Raw genomic sequence first — 16,987 nt, 5'->3', positions numbered from 1 at the left:
TCCTCTGCCTATTTCAATTGGTTCTTATGATTTGGAAGCTCCGCTTCTTTTAACGACTGGTTGCGGCGAAAATCTGTTGTGTTTGGATTTATTGAAAAGATTGCATGCAACGATATATTGTTCTCCTTCTGGTGTGCATCTCGTTTTGGGGCAGAAACTGACTTCTCCATTGTATTTGTCTAAAGATCAATTTCCACCTGAATTGCTCTCTCTCCCTGCAACACTTTGGGCTACGGGTCCAAATGATGTTGGTTGTCTTGAGATCCCACCCTATGTTGTTACCCTCAAGCCCAATGCTAAATTGCCACGCATCCCTCAATACAAAATTCCCAATGATGGTGAAAGAGCACTTTTTGCTATTATTTATGATTTGGTTCAGAAGGGTGTGGTCGAGGAGACGAGGGGAAGTGTATGCAATAGTCCTGTTCTCCCGGTTCTTAAACGCACTGATCCTTCTCAGTCTCCTGTTTATCGCTTTGTTATTGATCTTTGGGAGGTTAATAAAATTGTTATACCACAGTTTCCTGTTGTTCTAGATATCACTGCCCTGTTAACTATGATACCTGCCTCGGGAGCTTGGTTTTCTGTTATTGATCGGAAAAATGCTTTCTTCAGCATCCCCATTGCTGAAGACAGTAGGGATATTTTTGGCTTCTCTTTAGGAGGCCGAAGTTTCCGGTTCAAGCGCGCACCCCAAGGCTATTGTGAAAGTCCCTCCATCTATAGCCAAGCTCTGAAATGCCAGCTTGATGCTTTGCCTTTGCTTCCAGGTGCTACCCTTATTCAGTATGTGGATGATTTATTGATTGCTGCTGATTCAGAGGATATTTGCAAGAACGTGACTATTGCACTATTGCGTCACTTGTCTGACCTTCACCATAAAGTTTCACCTTCTAAATTACAATATGCCCGCCAAGAGGTTACCTATTTAGGTCATCTCTTGTCGAAGGAGGGAAGGCGACTGACCCCAGAACGTATTCAAGCCATTGCACAAATGTCTGTGCCATCCACACAAAGAGAAGTGCCTGCCTTTCTGGGCATTAACTCCTTTTGTAGACAATGGATTCCAAATTTGTATTTGTTGGCTAAACCTTTGTTGGCACTCACTTTGAAAGACACACCCCAACCCCTTCCTTGGACTGACAAATGTCAGAAGAGTTTTTCTGATTTACGTGCTGCTCTGTGCACTGCTCCTGTGTTGGGTAATCCGGATTAGAGCAAGCCCTTCACGCTCTATGTCCATAAAAGAGAGGGTTGTGCGTTGTCAGTCTTAACACAACGATTTGGAGACAAGCAGCGGCCATGTGCCTACTTTTCGGCTACATTAGATCCAGTAGCCAAGGCATTGCCTAGTTGTCTTAAAGCTACAGCAGCAGCAGCAATTTCTATTTGTAAGTCTGCTGGAGTGGTGCTTGATAACACTCTTATTGTCATGGTACCACATGCAGTGGATACCTTGCTAAACAGGACGAAAACGCAGCATCTTACAAGTGCTCGCTTGTCTGGGTATGAGCTGACGCTCTTGGCTAGTCATGTGCACATCACACGATGTAACACTTTAAATCCAGCCACATTGTTACCTATCCAGAAGAGAAAGGTATTCAGGAACAACATGATTGTTTTCTCCGTACTGAGGAGGAGACAAAAGGTAGGATTGATTTGAAAGATACACCACTAATGGACCCGGATGGGATCCTATGGGTGGATGGTTCTTGTTTTAAACTCCTTAATGGTGAAACAACTTCAGCTTATGCTGTTACCACCTTGCATACAATCTTGGAGACAGCGCGCATCAGACATAATTCAGCTCAGGCGGCTGAACTGATAGCTTTGACCAGAGCGTGTGTGTTATCTAAGGGGAAGAGAGTGAATGTATATACCGACAGCCAGTATGCGTTTGGTGTGGCACATAGTTTTGGTCGTTTGTGGAAGGAAAGAGGATTCTTTACCTCCCACGGCACTAAAATACAGCATGGTCAGTTGGTAACTGATCTTCTTGAGTCACTTGCTTTGCCTACCCAGATAGCAATCATAAAGTGTAGTGCGCATAAGAGGATTACTGATAATGTTGGTCGCGGAAATGCTTTTGCGGATGAGATAGCGAAAGAAACAGCCTGAGATGCTATGACGCGCATGTATGTTGCGGGCCCTGCAAATTGGGTCAAGGAAAAAGGAATGTGTGAGGATACAATAGAAAGTGTGAGATCGATTCAAGGAGAGGCGACAGAGAAAGAGTTGAGTAAGTGGAAAGAGAGTACAGGAATGTTAGACGCGTTGGGATGTTGGATAGAATTGTCAGAACATCAGCGTTGGCTGTTACCAGATGCCTATGCACTGCCTGTAGTTGCTATGGCGCATGGTCCAGCCCACATCAGTGCGAAAGGAATATGTAAGCTTCTGGCTCCAGTGTGGTTGAACGAAGGGATTCCAAAATGTGCAGATTATTTAGTGAAGCATTGTATCGTTGCTTGATGCATAATCCAGGAAAGGGAACCCCCAACTCCAGCAGGTCATTTTGCTCCCCCAACATATCCTTTGAGGTGTTGCAAATTGATTATATTCACATGGAACGATGTAACTGCCAAAGTTTTTCTGAAAGAGTTCTTCCCTAGGTTTGGTTTGCCACGCATTGTCTGGAGTGACAATGGAAGTGAATTTGTGGGCCAAATTATGAAAAAGGTGTGTACCGGTCTTGGTATCAGGCAGAAATTCCATGCGGCAAACCATCCCCAATCAGCGGGTTTGGTAGAGTGCTATAATGGCACTCTCAAACTCAAGCTTGCAAAGGTACAGGCTAGCACGGGACTTGCCTGGCCCGATGCTTTACCTTTGGCTCTCCTATCCACTAGAACAATTGTACATTCTCGGTTGGAACTCAGCCCATACGAGGTTGTTTTTGGGCGCCCGGCTAATATTTGGGGAGTCCCTCGCCCTAAAAAGTATTCTGACCTACAGTATCCAATGCTGATTGACTACTTACATGACCGCACCACTAAATTACGTGTTCTCCACCAACAGGTTCAAAACGCTTTACCAGAGGCCTCCACAGACCCAGGTCTGTGTGAAAATTTTTCAGGGGACAAGGAATTTGGAACCTCGTTGGAAGGCGCCTCGACAGGTTCTTCTGGTGACACGTTCAGCAGTGAAAGTCGAAGGGAAAAAGAACTGGATCCATGGCGTGCACTGCAAAAAGGTACCCTTGCCCTTGCCTTTTGACCAGTGGGTCCGTAAGGGTGTAGGTGATTTTGAAGGCGAAAGGGTCCCTCGGTTTGTACCTTTCAGTAGTGCACACCTAGATGGTGCTCGGTCGGAGAAAGAAGATGACGACGTTTTACAAGAAGCCGTACCGCCACATCTCCGATTGAACACTACAGATCCACAGACACTATTTCAGGACCAAACTGTACTGAACAGAACTCGATATAATTTAAGGCCTAGACTGGTCAAGGACACCTGAGATTTTCATCTCTTTCGTGACATGTATCATCTGTCCAGGTTGCAGGGTCACGGTAGGAGTCTTGGTTCGTGACCTGTATAGTGGCTAGGCCCCCAGGACTTGCAGTGTCATAGGACGGCTAATAATCACAGCCAAGTGAGTAAGGAAGATTGCCGTGAGCAACAATTTTAGAGGATACTTTGGGCACCCCATTCATGTCCAGGATGCACACGTCAAAGGAGGGCTTAGGTCTTCACACACACCCTAGATTAGCATAGGGCTAGGTTCAAAATCGAAAATCAGTATACCAAATACTCAGAGGTGGGCACTCAAGGCAGGGAACACAACTGTATACAATGCATGGGGCAGTCCCATTCAATCTCTACTATCCACTTACATGGGTGCATTGGTGCCCCACATGGGGGAGTGAACACTTTACTGATGATACAGTAAAACATGCTATCTCAAATCGAAACAATGTTTCTTTCTACAATTTAAAATCCTCAAACTACATGCTATCGCAGAAGGCCTACTCCAATTGATTTTCTATTCTTAATACACTGATTAAAACATTGGCCTTGACTTAAAGCTATTGTTCCTTCTCCTTTCTTATTACCCTTTACATCCAGCCAATGCTAAGCTGCATGCCAGTCTGTCTTACGATCTATCATTGTATTTCAGCAATTGACCACAACCTCTCTAACTATTAAACCATATCACTGCAACCCAACAAATATATATTTCCCTGAAACGTATCTACACATCTCACCAAATTATTTGCATCGACTCACTATTGAGCACAAGGCAGTTAACTGACCATTGAGAATCTTGGAGTACGTAAGGGGATTGCTTTCCTTTACAGCACACAAATAATACCAATAACGACGTAATCAGTCCACTAACCTTGGGGTACGGAGAAGCATGGTACTCGCTGTAGGGAGCTTCAATGCCTCGTCAGAGGGTAACAATCGCATTGTAAATGCAGTTACAATACAAGGACGTGAAATTACAATACTCTTATAGACTACTGCGTGTAGTTTAAAGTGGAACCTGTTTGTACAGGGCCGCCCATCCATAAAGTGACATGCCCAGAGACAACATTACCCTTATTGCCAATAATTCTCAACATTACCTTCTTACTTCTGCCCATGTTTCCTCTTTTTGTCTCATTTATGCCTCCTTCTTCACATATCTCACAAACAGCCTTACCCATTTCCATTATCCATCCCTTCTTCCCAGACACCACTTTTTTCTCGACGACTCTTCCCCCTCAATGCATACAGACATCAACCAGCATTATAAGAGGCATCAATTATGGTCACAGACCCCCAGCTTTGCTCTGCGAAAGCACCAGACACGGAGAACGAAATGGTAAAGAATCTTTGGGCTCTGCCCTGGACACTCCACTGGCAACTGCTGTGATACTAGTATCGTTTTCGTCTTACGGCCCCCGTAAGGTATGTTGATAGACTGGAAAGAACGAACAGGAAGTGAGAAGCAGGCTAGTACGGCAGTGCCACCAATCATCGAAATGAAGGAAGGACAAGACCGTCAACGTAAACAGCCAAACATATCGGCCGCCTTGAAACGGCAATGAAGTCAATGCAGATGAACAAGCAGTTTTTCGAGCACAATATTAGAAACGAGGGATAAGCGGGCGGCCATCTTTCATTGGCAGAACAATGCAAGAGCTATGTTTTCTAAGCCAAAAAAAAATAAAAAACAATGCCTGAAATAAGTAAAATAGCCTATGCGGGAATGAATGCAGAAAATATGAGATCCATCAACATTGTGCTAAGTGAACAATAGTCTTTTTTTAACTCATCAAGTATGCTTTATTCGAAACATTAAAGCTACATTTAATTCATTATTATTCAATGGGCCTGATATGCCGTATAAATAACTACAACAGCGATGACGTGCACAGCCCTTGGGTCCCTGAAGTAGGGTCACCAAACTTTCAAAGCTAACAAGTCTTACCCAGAAAAACAAGCACGGCCCGCGAGGTTAAAGATTGGATTCGAGGGGCTCAAAGGGGTTTCAGTGGCGCGTTTTTGCTTGCGGGAGCGAGCAAGGGCACCATCTGGTTGCAAGTTTATTGCAAACAGATGGTTTCAAAGCTCGCTCCCTCAAGGGAATCGCCAAACGTGCATGCGTTGGCATTCAAAGCAATGCAATGCGTGCTCGTTTTTGCCTGAAAAACTGAATCGATTCCTAAAGGTCTCCTCCTATGCAGCGCACGCGCTCTGCGTAGGCGAGACCTAAAAACGTATATGGATGTTGCATGAAAAAACTCATTTTGTCTGCAAAATGTCTGTAATAGACTCTGACACATAAAAAATAAATGATAGAAAAACGCTATTTACAACAATCTGTTTAAAAATGATTCAAGGTAATCAGGGCAAGACTCTCTGCAGAACATAACTGGCCCTATCAGGGGGCCCCCTGGATGGCTGGGGCCATGGGCCAGAGCCCACTTTGCCCATGCCTTAAAACGTCTCTGCTAAGGAGCTATTCCTTCCTCTGTGTTTTCCTTATCCACCTAGTCATAATATAAAGTACCTGCTTTTTCTGACTTGGTTCTGCTAGTTCCTGTTTTGTTTCAGATGGACATTTTTATATACATCCTTTTGAAACATCTGTTATGTTAAATGTCACTTGTACAGTGCCTAATTACCAAAGGTCTCTTAGTGCTTGTATGAAAGTTGCAGCCTAACACCAGTTATTATTTGTTATAATGCCCTTTCAATCATATTTTATCTTGTCCAAAGGCCTGCTTGAACAACAAAGTTTTCAATTTCTTCAGAAATGGAAGGAGAATAGATTCCCTTCACAAACGTTCCGGCAGTCTGTCCCACAACTGAGGTATCATTACTGAAAAAGTCTGTCCACCTATAGTCGATTTGTCAAACCATGGGCAAGTCAACAAGTTTGCCTCAGATGACCGTAGGCAACGTCCTGGAACATATCTCCTTAGATGGTCTTTAATACAAATGGGTACCATCTCATACAGGATCTTATGTACAATACATAAGCTCTTGAATGTGATCCCCTGCATGACTGGAAGCCAATGCAATTGTTGCAGCAATGGTGCAGGATGTGAACGTCTTGAAACCTTAAATATTAATCTTGCAGCATCATTCATGACTCATTGGAGCTTACCGAGCAAATTGTCCAGAAGCCCTATATATAGTGCATTTCCATAGTCCAGTCACAACACAATCAGTGACGCCACCACAGTTCACATTGTTGAGAAAGACAGAAGGGGTACCAATTTCCGAAGTTGCCTCAGTAGGCCCACACAGTTTTCTACCACTGTTGTCACCTACCAGGTCAGTGCCAACTTGTTGTCCAATTTAATACCCAGACTCTTCACAATAGGCACCGGTGTCAGTGTGGCACCTAACTTCTGCGGCCACAAACAATCAATCAATCAATCAATCAATCATGGAATTTATATAGCGCGCTACTCACCCGGAAGGGTCTCAAGGCGCTTGGGGGAGGGGGTCTGCTACCGCTCGAACAGCCAGGTCTTGAGCTGTTTCCTGAAGGCGAGGTGGTCCTGGGTCAGCCGCAGGTGGACGGGCAGGGAGTTCCATGTCTTGGCCGCCAGGTAGGAGAAGGATCTTCCTCCGGCGGTGGCTCTCTGGACGCGAGGGACGACGGCGAGGGCGAGATTCGCGGATCGTAGCTGGCGGGTGGGCGTGTAGAAGGTCAGGCGGTCGTTGAGGTATCTTGGGCCCAGGTCGTGGAGGGATTTGTGTGCGTGGGTGAGGAGTCTGAACGTGATCCTTTTGTTGACCGGGAGCCAGTGCAGGCCTCTCAGGTGGCTCGAGATGTGGCTGCGTCGTGGGACGTCCAGGATGAGTCGGGCGGAGGCGTTCTGGATACGCTGAAGTCTCTTCTGAAGCTTGGCTGTTGTACCGGCGTAGAGGGTGTTTCCGTAGTCTAGTCTGCTGGTGACGAGGGCCTGGGTGACCATCTTCCTGGTCTCGGACGGGATCCAATCAGTCCAGGGGTTACCACCTGTGGTGATTGCTAGAACCTCTGTTTTATCTGGGTTCACTTTGAGCAAGTTAGCTGTCATCTAGTTAATCGTAAACCTAAGGATGTTCTGTGCATTCGACTGTGCTTGCTTAGAATTATCAATCCGAAGGATCAATTGAGTGACATCTGCGTAATTAAACAGTTGACAGTCCATTTGTGCTAGTGTCACCAACAGCGGCTGAAGATAAATATTAAAAAGCAGTGGGGACAGATGTGAGCCCTGGGGAACTCCACATGAAAGTGCTCCTTTCCTAGACACATAACCACCCAGCTGGACCTTTTGCGACCGATCCTTCAGGAAGTAGGAGATCCACTGAAAAGCAGAGCCCGTGATTCCCTGCTTTCAAATTCGGTCCATCAACAGTTGATGGTCCACCGTGTCGACTGTGGCTGTGAGGTCCAATAGGATCAACACCAAAGGCTTGTTCTTGTCAGCCGCTAGCCTGAGCTCATCCAATACCGAGAGCATCACCAATTCCATGCTATGATGTGCCCTGAAGCCTGCCTGCTGCACATGAAGCAGCTGATGTTCTTCTATGAATGCAGACAGGATTCTGTGAACATGCTGTTCCACAATCTTCGCTAGGAAAGGCAGCCTAGATGCTGGGCGCTAGTTCTCTGGGTTTTTTGGGTCTACCCCTGCCTTCTTCAGTAGTGGGGTTAACATGGCTTCCTTAATCTAAGAGGAAACCTAGTTACAAGGGAGAAATTTAAAAGGGAGCGCAGTTCCACCCCCACCACAGGGAGTGCAATTTTAAACACCTTAGGTGGGCAAGGATCTTATGGCGAGCCTGATTTAACTGTTGCCATTAAACGTGTTAAGGTGCCAAGATCCAGTGGTGGGAACACTGAAAGCTTCTTACCCTGAAAGTCAGGCGCCTCCTCCACTATCAAAGGCATAGGCGTTTACTTCAGTTAAGATATTGCTAACTTTCTTTAGGAAGAAGTTCTGCATCTTATTACTGTTCTCCTGTTCTCCTGGTCTGCAGTTGCCTTCCGCTCCTTCCATTGACATAGTTTCATCAAGACCTTAAAAGTCTTCTTTTGTGTGTCATTTGCCTCTATAATCCTTAGCTCATAGAACTCAGCTTTTGTCACAGTGATCGCTTTTTTATATATCGCTAGCATTGCTCTATACTCCCTTAAGGGCTCCGGCTCATAGTGCTTTCGCCATTTCCTTTCATATTGGCATAGCTTTTGTTTCCTTTCTCTTAGCTCTGAGGTGGCTTACTTCTTTTCCTTACTGGTTCTCTCTGTGCGGGGACCACCTTGCCTGTAGCGTCCTGCATCCTGCCTATCAATCTCTCGCTCTCCTGATCTATGTCCTCAATATGTCTCCCTGGATGCATTACCTCTTTTAATGCCTCCCCAAACCAGGTTCCATCTATTTTGTCCCAGTTTCATACCGTCCACCACTCTGGTGGTTGGTACATTGGTCGACTGGGCAGGTGGCTGAGTCGTCCAGATTAAATCTAAAGTATGGCACTTATCGTGAGTTGGGGTCTCCACTAGCTGTTGTAGCCCCAGCATAGTCATCCCCTCACCAAACCTACTCGCCTAGGGCCCCCCACCACCATAATCCGTTGGTATCTAGAGCACAAATCACTAACCACTTCCATACACAAGTCGTTGAACAGGGGAATAGGCTGGGGAGGGAGGTAGACTACCACCATTACCAGACAGGAGGACTTTAGACCTATTTTCACCCCTAGGACCTCTGCCCCATCCAAACTTTCTGCTACAGCCACCTCTGCAGTAAAATGCCTCCAGCTATTGACTGCCACCCCCTCCTCTCGTCCCACCCTGACGGTTAGGTGCCATGATATCATAATCTGGGGGTAAAGCCACCACTATCCCAGGCCCTGAGCCATCCTCTAAATGTTTCGGTTACCACTAAAATGTCTGGCTCTTCTTCTTGCAATAGGCTGTGTTTCTGCAAGGACCATGTGTTCAGTACCACGGCCTATAGGCCCTTCCCTGGGCCTTCCTGCCTCCTTATCAGATTTAGATCACCAGTCCCCACGCCCCTTACTCTTCGGTCCTGTTTATGTCTCCTCTCTGGCCTGCCCTCACCAATTAACAAATCATCCACCCTTAACATCCCTTTCACCTCCTTGTGCAGCGTCGGTAGAGTGTCCATTCCTCTCAGCTCCCACAATTCCTCTGCTGAATAGACTAGCCTTTGGCCAGGTGTCCTGGACCTGGTCGGGTGCAGACGGGCACAGACGGGCTTGCCTTAGGCACGCATTCAGTACACCATCGGCGCGCCAGCTGCGCATGTCTGCTCTAGGCTCCTTAAGTTACCACGCCCCTTCCACTCACCAAACCCTGCTGTGCAGCAGCGGAGTAACGAGAAGATACACCACTCACTGGCAAAATCCAACATGTGCCGGGAATGGAAGGGCCAAAAAACATAAAAGCGCGATTGCTTCAACACATGCCTACTTGGGTAATATTCCTGAGGGCAACCTGAATCGCTTGGAATTCAAAAGGTTTATGGTTAGCAGAGGCTGCTGATCAGTTCACATAATTGATTGGGGAAGACCTATGGCAGATGTTTTGACCCCTATACATTAATTTAAGACAAAGGCCATACTAGAAGAACCCAGCATCTAAACTGCTTTAAACATTTTGTCTAAAAAACCTTGGGACTGATTTAGATCTTGGCAGAATCAGTCCTGCGTTCACTTTTTGGGCAGTCCATCCTCCCTATGTAGATGTTGGCTATTGCATAGACAAGACACCGCCATGGTCCCGTCACCACCACCAGGAAATCACAACCACAGCGACGGCGGGATAGGCAAAAGCGCCTGTCACGGGACAGACTGCCAGTTTCTCTGTTGGGCCAATCACAATGGGCCTTCTCAGAGATGCAGCTGTAGCTGGGACACCGCCACACCTGAGTTGACAGAATGGAACACATATAAGTCAGAAACTCACCTTTACTCGCCTTTCCACTTCCTGTTCTGGCATAGGCCCAGTCATAAATATCCTGCCTGTGCTGCTGCTGGCTGATCAATATACAAATCAACACTGTCATCGCCGAAACTGAAGGTAACCTCTCCCATTACCTGTTTCCTGTTTTCACTTGGCTGTTCACATATGCTCAGGTAATGGGAGAGGTTACCTTCTGTTCCGGCGATGACAGCGTTGATTTGAAGCAGCATACCAAAGTGCAATACATATGTCTCTAATGTTGCAGTTTAATAAATTTAAGGTAACACACCTGTATAACCACATTGTGTTCATAATTAGGGTGCCAGCCTCCTTAAAGAAAAATGGATACTTGCACAAAAAGGACATCAAATAACAAATCTGAAGCTCACCATACAGGTGTGTGGAAATAAAATGCAAATATTGTCACAATAAAAACAAATGCATCACTCATTATTGGCATAAGTGCAAGTGAACCTCATGTAGAAATTGCACTAGAGAAGCTGTAACCCTCACCCTGTAGATTACCTGGAAAATCAATGGCAGTCCCAAATATGAAGCACTGTACATATTCATCCATGTAACATTTCCCCTTGTGTAGTGCAAGTACTGTATTGTATACAATTTCATTTTGAACATTAAATTACAAGGTGTAATGCATATTTATACATATTTATTAGTAATCAAGGCAAAACAAACACACCTGTAATAAAATATCCTTAAATAATACCTCTACATCTATTTGTGGGTGCAAGTTTCCACTACTATGTTGAATGGCTGCACTTAATTTCAAATCCCCATCTCATACAATGTAAGCCAGTGTATGCACTTTATATAGTAGACACTTCAAATGAATGTAGTAATTCCCAACATTATGCTAAAGAAAAATAGGTACTGCACAGTTTAAACTGTAACATCGCTAGGAATCAAACAATTGCTAAGGAAAATTAATAAAAAGTTGGTGAAGAGAAAAATTGTGATGTATTCACAATGAGAACAATCTCAACTATAATGCAACGAGGCAAATTCCAGTCCATAGTTGTCCACACAGTCTTGTGCTCATGTGTGCTGTGGCACTCAGCTTGCCTTCAATTGTGCCAGGGGAGCCTCTGTGGAAAGGTGCATATAGAGCATGCAACTCAAAGATGTTACTTAGAAGGGGGGTGGGAGCGGTTTTCTTTGTATTTGGGAGGGGGGTGTGGTTTTGGCAGGGGTGGGTGTGGCAGGTCTCAGGACAAGGTCAAACAGAAGACTTTCACAGGGAAAATGGATAGGATGGTTGGGAAGGGTTTGGGGGTTGGGAGGTAGAGGGAGTAAATGTCCCTGTTGTGCATGTGTCTGTTGATGGTGCAGGTATCTGTGGGTCTGGTGTGTGTCATGAATGTTTGGGTGTGTCTTGCTTTTTTGGTGTGTGTTTCATGGGTGGGTGTGGGTGCTTCTGTTTTGTGGGTGTGTACTGTGGAGATGCTGGGTGTGGTCATGGTGAATGCGTCTGTGGTGGTGGTTGTGGTGTATGTGGGGTGACAGTGGTGGTGGATGTGTCTGTGGTGGTGGGTGCAGTTTATGTGGTAGTGCTGGGGGTGGTGGATGTGTCTGTGGCGGTGAGTGCAGTGTTCGTGGTTGTGTTGGGGGTTGGGGTGGTGTGTGTTTGTATGTGTGCCTCTTGTCTGTGTTGTTGGTGTTTTTGTGCAGATGTGCTGCATGTGTCTGTCTGAGTGGGTGTGTGTAAAGGTGTGAGTGTGCTTCGGACAGGTCTGGGAATAGGGAATTTGCATAGGGACTGGATGGGAGGTGGGGCACAAGGTTGAAATGGTTGGGAGACTGCAGGAACTAAGGAGGCTAGACCTTGAAAAGACCTCTGTAGGCTGGGCATAGCACTGTGAATGCCTTCCAGGTAGACTACCATTTGTTGTAATTTTCTGCCAAGCCCCTGGATAGCATTCAGTAGTGCAGCCTGGCGTAAAGAGATATTCCTGAGGAGTTCAATAGCCTCCTCATTCAACGCAGTAGTGGGGGACAGAGGCAGGAGGTGAGGTGCTTGGAATGAAGGAGATCATACGCCTTTTAGAGGGTCTGGGTAGGCCAACTGGGGGGCAGCAAGAGGGAGAGTGGAGATGGTACTCTGGGTGACTACAAGGATGCAGGTATAACTGGTACATTAGGGTCTGCCACCACTAGGTAGTTCTCACTAGAGGAGACCTCTGAAGAAGAAATCTAGTATCTGGCAGACTCATTTGCACTCCCATCACCTTCCGTGTCACTGTGTCCCTCTCACTCAGTACCGGAGTCACTGTGGCAAGCTCCTTCCTCACCTATGTTGGCAATTTCTCCTTCGTCTGCCCCGCATGATGCTGAAATTACATATACAATAGTGATATTGGATATGTGTAAACAAAGCAGATCATGAACTTTGACCACAAAACAGTTTGTTTTCAGACTTCACCTGCTTCAAGCCTCTCGAACTTTTGCTCTACATTAGCATTAGCACATGAATGTAGGCAACCTTTTAAAAAGACATATAGTCACCATTATTTAATTCCCCACAAGAACTCCTATATAATGTATGATGTTCTCTCTTATCCATTATTATGTCTTTCCAGGAACTGTTCCTTTGTTTTTTAGAATAGTGAGCTGACGTCACCAAAAAGGTTATACACCAACAATACTTTTGCTCTGTGTGTTCAGTAGGCCTTAACATCTCAATAATTATCAAGAAGTAAAATATAAATCAATGTCTTTCAACATACACTGCAGTGTTGAACCAATTTAGCAAAAACTGAAGACAGGTTACCTTTGTTTGAACAATTCACGATGGTTACACTCACTGCCAGTCATTAAAGTGTATGTCAAGTATACATTTTTTTACATGCAGTCAGTACTTAAGTAGCTTAGCAATGTATCACATACTATCTACATACCTGTGCTGTTGAAGACAATCTGACAGTAACATTTGTGGGGATTGACAAATGACTTCTACAACGTAATTAGATATTAGAAACATTTCTAATACACTTCAATACAGAGCAAAAGCATCTTTATATTTGACTCCTAAATATCTCAAGGTAGTTGAACTTTGATGTAGCTTTGTGAAATGGTTTTACTAAATATGCTGGCTTTCACTGTAGTCAAAACATTGTAGAACATCACACTAATCATTACACACAATGATTCATGCATGATATTTTCTTCAAAGATTTATATGTGAATCACTATATGCAACATATTACACCTTTATACTTTCAACATGTGCCTAATGAATCATGAGTTTGGCCTGATTCTGAGTTTTTCTGATGGGATATACATACATGTGATGGAACATTCCATTTTTCAAATTATCTTCAAGTTTCCCATTTTACTCCATCATTGATAGTACATTTGGACATGACAAAAGACACTGAGGAATGGGTTTGGGTATTTGTTACCCTGTCAACAGTGTACACATTCCTGTCTGTGTTTTAGCAAAATTGGTATGCCTATCTCAATAATTTGGCCAAAAGCAGACTCCGTTAGCAGTAAGACATCATGCAAATCTGTCACTGTTTAACATGTATGAAAAAGTATTTCTGATGCTGAACACAATTTCGATATATCTTGATACCAATATGTAGCCATCAATTCTGGGGTCACCAGTCATTTTGGATAACATGCTCACTATGGTTTGTGTAGAATCCCAACTTACCAATGTGCCGATTGGTACATCCACTGTATCAAAAGTGCCTAGTATGCTATGTCACCTGGAATAGGGCTAATATTACATCATCCACAACAGTGAAGGGGCATCACACCTCACACAATAAACACTATTTGACTGTTTGGTACTAGAGCCCCTTATGACATCAAGCAACAAGATGTATATGTGGAGTTTAAGCAACCATGTGTCTCCTCCGAACAGTCTTTTGGCTGTGGACAGGAATCGGGTGGGATCATTAGCCAAAAACAATAAACAAAGCACATCATCATACACCTTGTATAAACCTTATAACTTCAAGAACTCTTCTTGAGCGTTGGACATGGGTCAGCCCAAATGTTGATGGCAAAAATCCTGTCTTTTACAAAAAATGGGTCATGTAACGTGTAACTCTCATAAGAACTTACTCCCTCGTTAGTGCTGTTGTGACTTCAACTGCCCATCAAGCTCCAGATAGGCCATCGCGAGAATGCAGGCCATTAGGGGAGTTAGGGTGCGGCACATGCCCCTCACACATTTGGTGGACTTCCTGAGCTGGACTTCAGCGATCTTATGGGTCCAGCTTCTTAGGTCCTCCCACCTCATGCGGCAATGGACACTGCACCTCTTATAGACAACTAGGGTCTGCACCTTCCTGGCGATGGCCTTCCATATATTGCGCTTCTGATGGGTGTTGACCTGTATGGATACATGAGAGGAAAGAACAAATAATGATATTGTGACTTTTTATTTGTTCTGTATTGCTGTTATAAACCTTGTCCACAGCTATCAGTAGCATAACTTATAAGTTAGCATACAGCATGTGCATTGTCACATGCTGACCTAAACCAATATCCTCATACACACTTTAATAGTAACCTTTTGCCCATCCGAACCCCATGTCATGTTCTAAACACACAAATCCAGGCCTGTTACATCATCTAGACCTGGGAATCCTACATAATCTGTGATGTGACCTACTTCTGATCAGTGCATAAGATTGTGAACTACTGAAAGCTAAACATTATTAATTATGGCACAGGAATAGTGGCCACTGTGAATAAGAGGTCTGACGTTTGAACATGACATTCTTTGAAATGTGAGTCAATTGAAAAGAAGTGTTAACTCAAGAAGTTAGGGAACTTTCCCTTTCAACTGTTCTCCTTTTAAAAGGACTCAGGGGCATATTTTAAGCACACCTAAAATGTTGACTTGCAAAGGATATATGTTCTTGACAGCTTTATCTCAGTGCATCAGTTAAATAACCCTTTGACTCTGCCCCAGCTATCTGCAGCCTGATGATGATTATATCATATGAAAAACACCTTTCCTCAACGTTTACATTAGAAAGATCACCATGAGCCTATTCAGTAAGTGACCTCATGGCTGTGTGCTACTCTGAATGGGTCTGGGAGCTACTGGTAGCTCCTAAACTACATTTTGGAGAGCCCTGATCTAGGCTGAGTGATTTGTGGGATTATACACATAGCAGACATCATTTTCATTTATTTTTAACACAGGACATACATATCTCTAGGTGTAAACAGTATATGACGTGTATACCGTTTACCATGATGTTATTTGGCAACTTATCACAAGTACATGAAACATATACATTCATAGATTCCTACATACATACCAATATGAATCTAGGGCTTTAAATGCACAGCACATATATTGATGGTGTTGTTTATTTGACATTGGAGAATGCTTACAAATCCCTAACATCATTGTCCTATGTACGAAACACATTATGTGACACTTAACATCAATCAGTACACTTCACTCTGGAACTCAAAGGGACATCGCAGCCTGTGTAAATGGAACGAGCCCGTTAGACAGATTCATATATGTATTCCAGTCATTTACCTGTTCCTCTGGTGAGCCATAGAGCTGGCCATACAGGAAAATTACCTCCTTTGTCAGTAACTCCAGCTCCTCTTTCATAAAGGCATGGTCCCACTCACCTGTTCAACCTGGCATGGTTGATCCCAGGGGTGAGAAACAGCAGCAAAACTGGAAGAGGTCTTTATTATGCGACATACACGATCTTCAGCTGAGATGGACACAGCCTTATTTTAACCAACGTTAGCATCAGAATTTGCTGACAAGGGGAAACAAAAAACCACCTTTCTAGAAAGACTAGCGGGGTTCCACACATGCCATAACTGCAATTCATGTAAACTGGGCAAAAACAATACAAAAGTATTTTCAATGGGACACGGACCCCTGTCAAGATCAGAGAATGGATTGACTGTAGCAGCAAATTTGTGATCTACATCATTATGTGCCCTTGCAATCGCCCATATATAGGCAGTACAATTCGTCCATTAAAAAACAGGATCCAGTAGCACTACAGGAGCATTCACAAATATACCTCTGGACACCCACTAACAGAAAACTTTCAAGAGAGACATCCCAATAACAAAACTTTTTCCTTTCTAGGCATAGAAATGATACACAAAAACAGACGTTGGGGAAACAGTGAACTCAAACTTTGAAGAAGAGAAAGCGAACTGACTTTGAAATACAAAACCACCCAGTTGGGACTCAATAAAGATGCAGAATTACACTATTGGCTGGATCAAGATTAGGAACCATGTAAAAATGTCAATTTTCTACATAAATACCAAGGCAACGGCGGGCAGATACCTAAAAATACTTTGTACTACAGAGTGTGACTGCTTTCCAACTACAAAGTCACCTATTCTTTAGCCTTGGCAGAATAGTTCCAAAAAAATAGAAGGGCTTTAATTATCATGTTAAAATAAAAGATAAACAGGCCAGGAAAACCGTACTAACACCTTAATGATATTCATTGCAATCTTTACTCACCCACGCTTTAGGCATATAAGGTAACAGAATAATGCATGTAAAAAATAAAATGCCTTATTTCCTACTGT

This window comes from Triturus cristatus, chromosome 1_2, assembly GCF_964204655.1.
Source record: "Triturus cristatus chromosome 1_2, aTriCri1.1, whole genome shotgun sequence".
NCBI classification, from domain to species: Eukaryota; Metazoa; Chordata; class Amphibia; order Caudata; family Salamandridae; genus Triturus; species Triturus cristatus.
Note: the sequence above shows the minus strand (reverse complement) of the source record.